Here is a 9,457-nt window from a genome sequence, read left to right on the forward strand (position 1 = left end):
TCCCGGTTCGTATTGGGATATTAAAACGAGGTTTTTATTTCAAAACAAAACCGAACGTTTATTTAACACGTGACGAAAATTAAATAAATACGGAATAATAAATAAAACATGATAAATAAAAGACGAAATAAATAAAAAACTATAACATAAAAATAAATAAAGAAAAATAATTTAAATAAAATAAAATGAGTCTAGTCCTCGGATAATACCTTAAGATCGGTATCTGACAGTCGAAGTCGTTTGATTCCACGAGTTATGATTTTCCGGCGTTTTTTATGTTTTCGATAAAATATTCAACTTTGGAAAATTTGGATTTTTTTAGGAAAAAAATATTTTCTCCAAAAAATTAACTTTCTCTCTCTAAAAATGTATAGAGTGAGAAAGCTCCAAAAATTTTCCTCCCTCAATGCATGGGGATCCGTGCCTTTTATAGGCACGGATCCCCGGAGACTTTGGGCGACGCCCGATTAAGATTGGGCGTCGCCCAAAGCAGATTGGGCGAACGCCCAACCTAGTTGGGCGAACGCCCAACCCTCGTTGGGCGCACGCCCAACGGACGTCAGGCGCTCGCCCCACCTACGTTGGGCGTTTGCCCCACGTCGTTGGGCGCTCGCCCAACGGCCGTCGGGCGTGCGCGCCCAGCGGACGTCAAGCGTGCGCCCCGCGCTGCCGGACACGCGTCTAACTGTCGTCGGACGCGCGTCTGCTGCCGCTAGGCGTTCGCACCACGTCGCTGAGCACTCGCGAGCCGTCCACTCGACAACCGCGACTCCCACTAACTTCTTCCTTTTTTATTATATATTTTTGTTTTAAAACTTCCGGAATCAATCGCTTCGACCGTCTTGTTACAGGTTTTCGTCACAGGTCCTCCGACTCGGTGTCTACAGTTGCCCCTACTTTCCTATTTTGACAGTGATGTGTGTGTTTTGAAAACGTTTTTTGCTAACGCAACACATGCAATGTAAATATATTAAAGTAAAAGACACGTAAAGAGTGGGAGGAAGAATACCTGATCTCTGCGCTCCGTGCTCCCGCTTCGTCTTCGATCCTTTCCGTCCTTGCCTTCGAATCGGCTGCCGGCAGACGTTTTTTTTCTTAAGGATCCTAGCCTAAATCGACTGCGGGTAAACAGCTCTTTCTAGCGACCCTGGTCTCTAAGTCGATCGTGGGTAAAAATGGCTCAATAGCAACCTCGGTCCACGACCGCAGGTAAAATGGCCCAAAAGCAACCCCGGTCCACGACCGTGGGTAAAATGGCTCAGAAGCAACCCTGGTAAAATGGCTCAAAAGCAACCCTGGTCCACGACCGCGAGTAAAATGGCTCAAAAGCAACCCTGGTGCACGACCGCGGGTAAATGGCTCAAAAGCAACCCTGGTCCACGACCGTGGGTAAAATGGCTCAAAAGCAACCCTGGTCCACGACCGCGGGTAAAATGGCTCAAAAGCAACCCTGGTCCACGACCGCGGGTAAAATGGCTCAAAAGCAAAAAGTTCTTTCTAACAATTCTGAATTCTGAAACACTGTCGTTCGTATTTTTTACTGGAGCTATCATCTCGGGTATTTGAGTTGTTTGATAGGAGCGTCCTTATCTTTTCATCTGGAATGCTTCAGACTAACAATTATTTTTCCGTTGACTGTTGTCTGTATTTTGACTGGCGCCACTGTTCTGTAAAATTTTGGCTGTCGTCTGGAGTCATATCCTCGTGGTATTGGTCACCGTCTGGCAGATGCGCAGGCTGAAACGGACTGCAAATCGGAGGTTTGTGCCCCTGGTAATTAATTATTTACTTTTTTCCTTTATGTCACATCGTACTTTTTCGCTATTTACGGGAATGTCATTCCCTTTTCCTATATAAGGTGGTGGGGTTTCATTTCAACCCCACACCTTCTCTCTATTCTCTCTCTCTCTAACTTCTAATTTGGATCATTCTCGTGATGGATTTGGATAAATACGATGGTACGAAGGGCGTGGATGCGGGTTTTGAGAACCTGACTACAGTGGCCCCTTTTCAGGATCCTGCTTCACATCTGAGCCGGACCCACTCTAACCAGGTAAGTACTCTCCTACTCTCTCGTCCTTTTGACTAGACTTCTAGGCTTTAGTAGCCCTACTTTGAACACGATTTGCATGCTAACCTCTAAGTCGCTTTAGAAGACTTTAGCTAGAGAACACGAATTTCTACGCCCATAAGCAACGTTTTATTTATCTTTTGAAAGAATGTGAATTATATGCATGTGAATAGTAAAAACACGAACAATGCATGTCAACAGTAGAAACGTGAATAGCACATGAATAGTGAAAACGTGAATAGTGTACGTGAATAGTAAAAACGTGAATAGTGCACGTGAATAGGAAAAACGTGAATAGTGCACGTGAATAGTAAAACGTGAATAGTGCACGCGAATAGTAGAAAAAGCCTAAACGACCAAATTAAATGTTAAAATTGGATCAATCTCTTTGCCAACACGCGGGAGGGTGGACCACCAAAGAACAATGAACTAGTCAAATCTTATACAAACGACCCTAAGAACAAAATTTCACCAAATGACGGTCCTAATTGACAAAGAGTCTCTAGGTTAGACTTAAGCATGACCGAAAGAACAACTAGGTTAACAAACCTTTATTAGACACAAGCCTAGGAGCGAGATTTAAACTTACCCGTTCTGTTCCTTCCAGGTCATTGGTATTTTCGGGACCACTGAGGAGATTCATGTCTGGTATGACATGCTTAGCCCGGCGGCTAAAGCCCGGGTGCGAGAGTTGGGCTTCGAGCCCTTTATCTTGGCATTGCCTCACGCCAACCGAGTGTGTGACCGATTCGGCCTTCGCGCCTTATGTGAGAGATGGGTAGACTCGACCCACACCTTCCACTTCTCGTTTGGGGAGATGACGATCTCGCCCCGTGACTTCTCCTTGTTGACTGGATTATGGGGGAGCAGTATCCCGATTCCCCTCTTCTTCGACATGGTGCATCCCCGGGTCGACCACGCCGAGTTATCTACTTTGATTGGGCCCGGAGTCTACACGGATGTCAAGTCTTCCCCGGCGAAGTTCATTACCACCTCCGGACTATTGAGTCGTAGGGACTCTTGCGGGCTAGACAACACTGATCAGGTTGTTCGCAGCTTTCTTCTATACGCCTTGGGCGAGATGATCTTCCGCACCAAGAGCGGGACGATACATGCGGGTATTATTCAGGCCTTCCGTGATTTGGACGCAGTGTCGTCTTATGATTGGGCAGGAGCTGGCTTGGCTTTCCTGTACAAGTTTTTGGATTTGACTTGCCGGAAGTGCAAGGATTTCGGTGGTTACACCTTTGCTCTCCTGGTACGTCGTTCATCCTTGGCTTGTTTCTTTATTCTTTTCGCGATTTCTGTTAGTAACCTTTGCTTCTACGAGCAGGTTTGGGCCTATGAGAGGCGGATTCTTCCATGCACGTGTCGGCGCAGGCCGCCGGTGGTTAGGCCTCCACTTATGGCTCGGTGGAGTGAGTTTGATCTAGGCGCCGAGGAGAGGCGGACAGTGGTGCGATTCCTAGCGTGGATCGACTCGCGGACCTTGGGGCAGGTGAACATCTTCTCCTTATGTTAGATTTCCGTTTAATTAGACCTGACTTTTTTCTTTTTTTGTTTTCAGATTCGATTCGGATGGGATGACCTCGACTTTGGTCCTGACTACACGTATGTTACCTGCATCCAGGGGCAGCGGTGCATACTTACAGGCCCCTGCGTGCGGGCATGGTACTTGGGCGATCGGGGCATTACCGGGGTTAGCGCCTCGCATTGGACACCTTGCCTCTGTCGGACATTCGTCACGACCTGACCTGCCAGTTTGCCCCTCGAGACGTGTGGGACCATGCGGGGGGTCGTGCTCACTATTTATCGACCTTATTGAGTCCGGCGGACGCCCCCGAGGTTGCGATGGAGGTGGATCCTAGGACGGACGTGTTTTCAGCCGAGGCTGTCGCGGCGGTTTTTGGTAGGGAGGAGCTCCCGGTGAGTGCTTGACCCTTTTCATTCTTTATTTGCGAGGTGGTTAGGGATACTCATTGTGTCTTCATATGCAGGAGGGTTCTTTGAGGAGTGCTCAGATGTCTGACTTCTTTGATGGTGCCCAGGCTCGAACGCCCGCGGGCGAGCCCTCCTATTATGCGGGCGAGTCCTCGGGCACCGCCCGGCCGGAGTGGCCCCCTTTAGGCGTACCTATCCCCGACTTTGGGAGGGACTTCTCGACAGTTCACTACGACGAGTCCGGAGTGGCCTATGCCGGTGTTGAGATAGCTCCTCCTGCTTTCACATCGAGGATACCGTTTGATCCCGCGGACGCCCTCTAGACTTCAAGGGAGACGTGCACTGACTACGTGGGGTTGTCCGGTTATCTCAGAGAGCGGCTCCACCTGCGCTGTACTAGTCACCTGGTGAGTGTTCTTATTTTATTTTAGTGTAGTGAAATGTATGCACATATATATGTATGACTTCTATTGTTGCCTCGTTTCAATGTTCTTTTTCTCTTTTTTTTTACAGAGCGATCTCCATGCAAACGATCAGAGGAGGAGTGAGTCGCAGCGGGATGCCGATGCCAGGGTCGGCCAGGTCTATCGGGAGAGAAATGATCATTGGTCCGGGGTGATGCGAGCGGAGACCGAGGGGCATCTTGCTGCAGAGGAGAGGGCGCGAATGGAGACCGCGGGGCGCCTTGCCGCCGAGGAGAGACTTCGAGTTGCCGAGGAGGCCTTATCTGCGGAGCGGGCTTCCCGTCTGAGGGACTTTGAGGATTACTGGGATCTTCCTCCTTATTAGGCTCATTATTTATAGCTTTGTAGCTTTTTATTAGAATTACCCCGATGTATAGCTTGTGTATAGGGAGAGGGGTGGATAGTACGTAGGCTTTTTATGTGAAAAGAGAGATAAGAAATGTATAACTCACGATTCATATTACCATGCATTCAGTAGATTGTAATGATTCCAATCATCCTCTTCAAATATATACATGCCTTTATTTATTTACAAACAATAGAAATACTTAGCTGCTTATACATTATTTTTATAATTGTTCAAGATATAACTATCGTTACCAGGACCCGCCTTTTCGGTTTTCAAATCCCAGCGATTTTTCATCTCTCCTTTTACTATCCCGGAATTTTCAAATGAGTGCCCTTTCGGGTTTTCACCCATTGGGATGTCCCTTATTGTTGCATAGGCCGCCCTTTGCGGGTTTTCAACCTATCGGGAATTCTCGTTTCTTCTTTTTTTTTTTTTACGAAAAGTATTTCTTAAGCCTATCCAGATTGGTAGGTTCGGAGAACTCCATGCCGTCCATAGTAGTAAGCTTCACCGCCCCTTTGCTCAGGATCTTCTTCACGAAGAACGGTCCTTCCCAGTTAGGCCTAAACTTGCCCCTAGGGTCGGTGTGCGTCACTCGGATCTGTTTCAGCACCAGGTCTCCTTCTTTGATAGGGCTGGCCTTTACCTTTTTGTTGAAGGCTCGGGCCATCCTTCTCTGATATAACTGCACATGGTAAAGGGCCTCCATCCTTTTCTCGTCCACCAATGCTAACTGCTCATATCGCTTCTTCACCCATTCCGTCTCGGGAATCTCTGCTTCTACTGCGATTCTCAACGATCGCTTTTCAATCTCAATCGGGAGAGCGGCTTCTGCACCGTATACCAAGGAGAACGGCGTTGCCCCAGTTGATGTTCTAACTGTCGTGCGATAAGCCCATAAAGCGAGCGGAAGCTGTTCGTGCCAGTTCCGGTGCGATTCTACTATCTTTACGAGAATCCTTTTAAGGTTCTTATTAGCCGCCTCTACCGCGCCATTAGCTTGCGGACGATACGGAGAAGACCTATGATGTTCAATACCGTACACTTGGAAGAGACTTCTCACCTCTCCCTGAAACTGGACCCCATTATCCGTGATCATGTGATGAGGCACTCCGAACCTGGTGATCAAGTGCTTTTCAATGAACTTCCTCATCTGCTTAGACCCCAACTTGCTAAATGATTCTGCCTCTACCCACTTGGTGAAGTAATCAATAGCGACTGCAATGAATTTGTGCCCGTTCGAAGCATTAGGCCTCACCTCTCCGATGATATCAATGCCCCAAGCCGCAAACGGCCAAATGGGTGCTAACACGTGCAGTTCCATAGCTGGTAAATGATTGTAATCTCCGTGGATTTGACAATCATGGCATTTCTTCGCATATTCGTTACAATCTCTTTCCATGGTGAGCCAATAGAAGCCTTGCCTTATGATTTTCTTTGCCAATACTGCTGCTCCCATATGGGCCCCACAAATTCCCGAGTGTATTGACTCCATTACCTCACGGGCTTCTCCCGCATCCAAGCACCTTAGTTGTAAACCATCGGCGTGCCTTTTGTAAAGCAAGTCGTTGTGGATGACGAACTGCTGAGCTAACCTTCTAATCACAGCCTGATCCCTAAGTTCTGATTCCGTCGGGTATGTTCCACTCTTCATGAAGTTCACGATATCGAAATACCAAGGTTTTTCATCTGCCCCCAATAGCATTACATCTTCGTAGCACGGCTTGTGGGACCTTCTCAACACCAAAGGCTTCGAGGCAAGGTTCCGAGGATTATCCCATACTGACACCAAAAGTGGCCAAAGCATCCGCTGCCTGGTTCTGTGCTCGAGGAATGTGATAAAAACGACACTCGCTGAATCTCTACGCCAGTCCCTCCAATTGGTCTAGGTATGGACGCAACCTTTCTTCCCTTACTTCCCAGTTTCCCTGCGCTTGTTCGATAATCAGTTTTGAGTCGCCCCAGATTTCAACATATGATGCTCCTAGTGCTGCTAACGACTCCAACCCATAGATGCATGCTTCATATTCGGCCATATTATTGGTGAGAGGGAAGGATAACTTCTTTGCCATTGGGACCCTTTCTCCTTCTGGTGAGATAAGTAGCACTCCTACTCCGGCTCCATTTGAGTTAACCGCTCCATCGAAGAACATTTTCCATGGTATAACTTCTATCGCGTTCAAGTGCTCATTGGGGAAATCATAGTTTATCTCTTCCTCTTCCGCATTTAGAGGCTGATTGGCCAGAAATTCCGCCACGGCTCTCCCCTTAATAACCTTCTTCATTACATATTCGATATCAAATTCGGACAAGAGCAACAGCCATCGGGCTAGCTTCCCTGTTAGAGACGGAGTTCGGTATAGATACTTCACGGGATCCATCCGAGAAATAATGATCACTTTGTAAGAATGAAAATAGTGCCGTAGTTTCTTCGTTAGCCATACTACTGCCATGCACGTCTTTTCGATCATGTTATACTTAAGCTCATATTCTAGGAACTTTTTACTCAGATAATACACTGCGTGCTCCACACCGGTGTCCCCTTCTTGGGCCAGCATTGCCCCAATAGATCGCTCTTCGATTGCTGCATAGAGGAGAAGCGGTTTTCCAAGTTTAAGCGGTCTCAGGACTGGTGTATTAGATAAGTAGTCCCGGACCTTCTCTAAGGCTTGCTGGCACTTATCATTCCAAACCGTTGGTTGATCTTTCCGTAGCAACTTGAAGATCGGCTCGCAGATTGCAGTGAGTCTTGCTATGAACCGACTGATATACTGAACCTGCCCCAGAAACCCTCTCACCTCTTTCTCATTCTTTGGTGTCGGCATTTCTCGTATGGCCTTCACTTTGTCGGGATCTACCTCAATTCCCTTATTACCGATTACATAGCCTAAGATTTTCCCCGATGAAACGCCAAAGAAGCACTTCTTCGGGTTCAACCTTAGTTTGAATTCTGCAATTCGGGCCAAAAACTTCTCGAGTGCAGCGAAATGCCTTTCTCTCGTCTCCGACTTGACCATCATGTCATCCACATAAACTTCTACCTCTTTGTGTATCATATCATGGAACAGTGCCGTAGCCATTCGTTGATAAGTTGCCCCGGCATTCTTTAAACCAAACGGCATTACCCTATAGCAGTATGTTCCCCACTCAGTTGTGAACGAGGTCTTTGCCTTGTGCTTTTCTGCCATCTGAACTTGCAGGTAGCCCATGAAGCCGTCCACATTTGTGTGCAAGATGCTCGATGCTGCACTGTCGATTAATACGTCGATGTGAGGCAATGCGAATTCATCTTTGGGGCACGCCTTGTTAAGATCTCTATAATAGACGCACATTCTCACTTTGCCGTCCTTCTTCGCGATGGGCACTACATTTGCGACCCAAGGGGGATAGTCGATTACTTCGATGAACCCCGCTTCTAACTGTTTCTTCACTTCTTCTCTGATCTTATCTGCCCATTCCGGCCTCATGCATCGGAGTTTCTGTTTCACGGGCTTAGCATCGGGGTATGTTGGAATTCGGTGAGTTACGATTGATTGATCGATTCCTGGCATGTCTTCGTATGTCCAAGCAAACACTATTTCGTATTTTTTAATTATTCTCTCAAATTCTTTCGTCTCTTCAGTAGTTAATTCTTGAGCAATTTGTATAAGTTAAGGATTTTCATCCGTGCCAAGATTGAAAGTTGACATTTCTATTGTATTGATTTCAAATGTAGGCATGTTATATGAATGAGAATGCATGGAATGATCAGAATCAACATCAAGCAAGTAAGCAAAATCAGAATTCATTTCATTGATAGTGTTGGCGAGTACATCATCGGATTCAAATAAAGCAGTAATACAATTTTCATCATCGGGGTTCTCGGGTTTCTCATAAGCCTTGGAGCTGTTGGGCTCGTCCACCACTCCCACAGTTGCCTCAATAGTGATGACCTGCTCCTCGACATTTAGATCTAACATCATGATCTCCTCGACGAAACAGCTTGCCTTTCCTTTGCCCCAGTCGGTAACATCATTGAAGATCTCAAAACCTGGCAGAATCTTTCCTTCGGCGCTAGCAGCCATTGCCGACTCATCATCAGACTCATCCCAGATGTTGATCGGAACCCTCTGATTGATACCTTCCTCGTCGAAAGAACTTCCCCAAATGTCCACGACCATCAGATCCATCATGTGAGGGACATTCGGATTTACGTAGGAAGGGTCCGACGATCCATACCGAACCCAGCCTATCAGTTCTTCATAGTCCTTGAGGAACACTCCGTTCATTCTTCTAGCCACGAGTGGAATAGCACCCTTCCGGATGCACATGAGTTGCTCCTGATCGCACAAGGTGATCTGACATGAGGCATACTTGAACCTCCATCTTCTAGCATAGTCCACGAATGCTTCTTCGTGGAATTGCTTGATCCTTTCTAAATCTTCCAACGACCCTGTCCACGGAATGAACATCTCATACCTCTACATAAAGGCCTCCATGAGGGATCCCCAGTCCCCTTTTGTCTTTGCCGAGAGCATTCAGTGCCACATCAAAGCTCCTCCTATGAGTGTCTTTGGAAAATGCTGGACTAACTCACTTCGGTAGAGTCCCGCGTCAAACATGTGGGCACGGAAACGGTTTATGTGATCAACG

Source organism: Euphorbia lathyris, chromosome 3, assembly GCF_963576675.1.
Source record: "Euphorbia lathyris chromosome 3, ddEupLath1.1, whole genome shotgun sequence".
Lineage (NCBI taxonomy): Eukaryota > Viridiplantae > Streptophyta > Magnoliopsida > Malpighiales > Euphorbiaceae > Euphorbia > Euphorbia lathyris.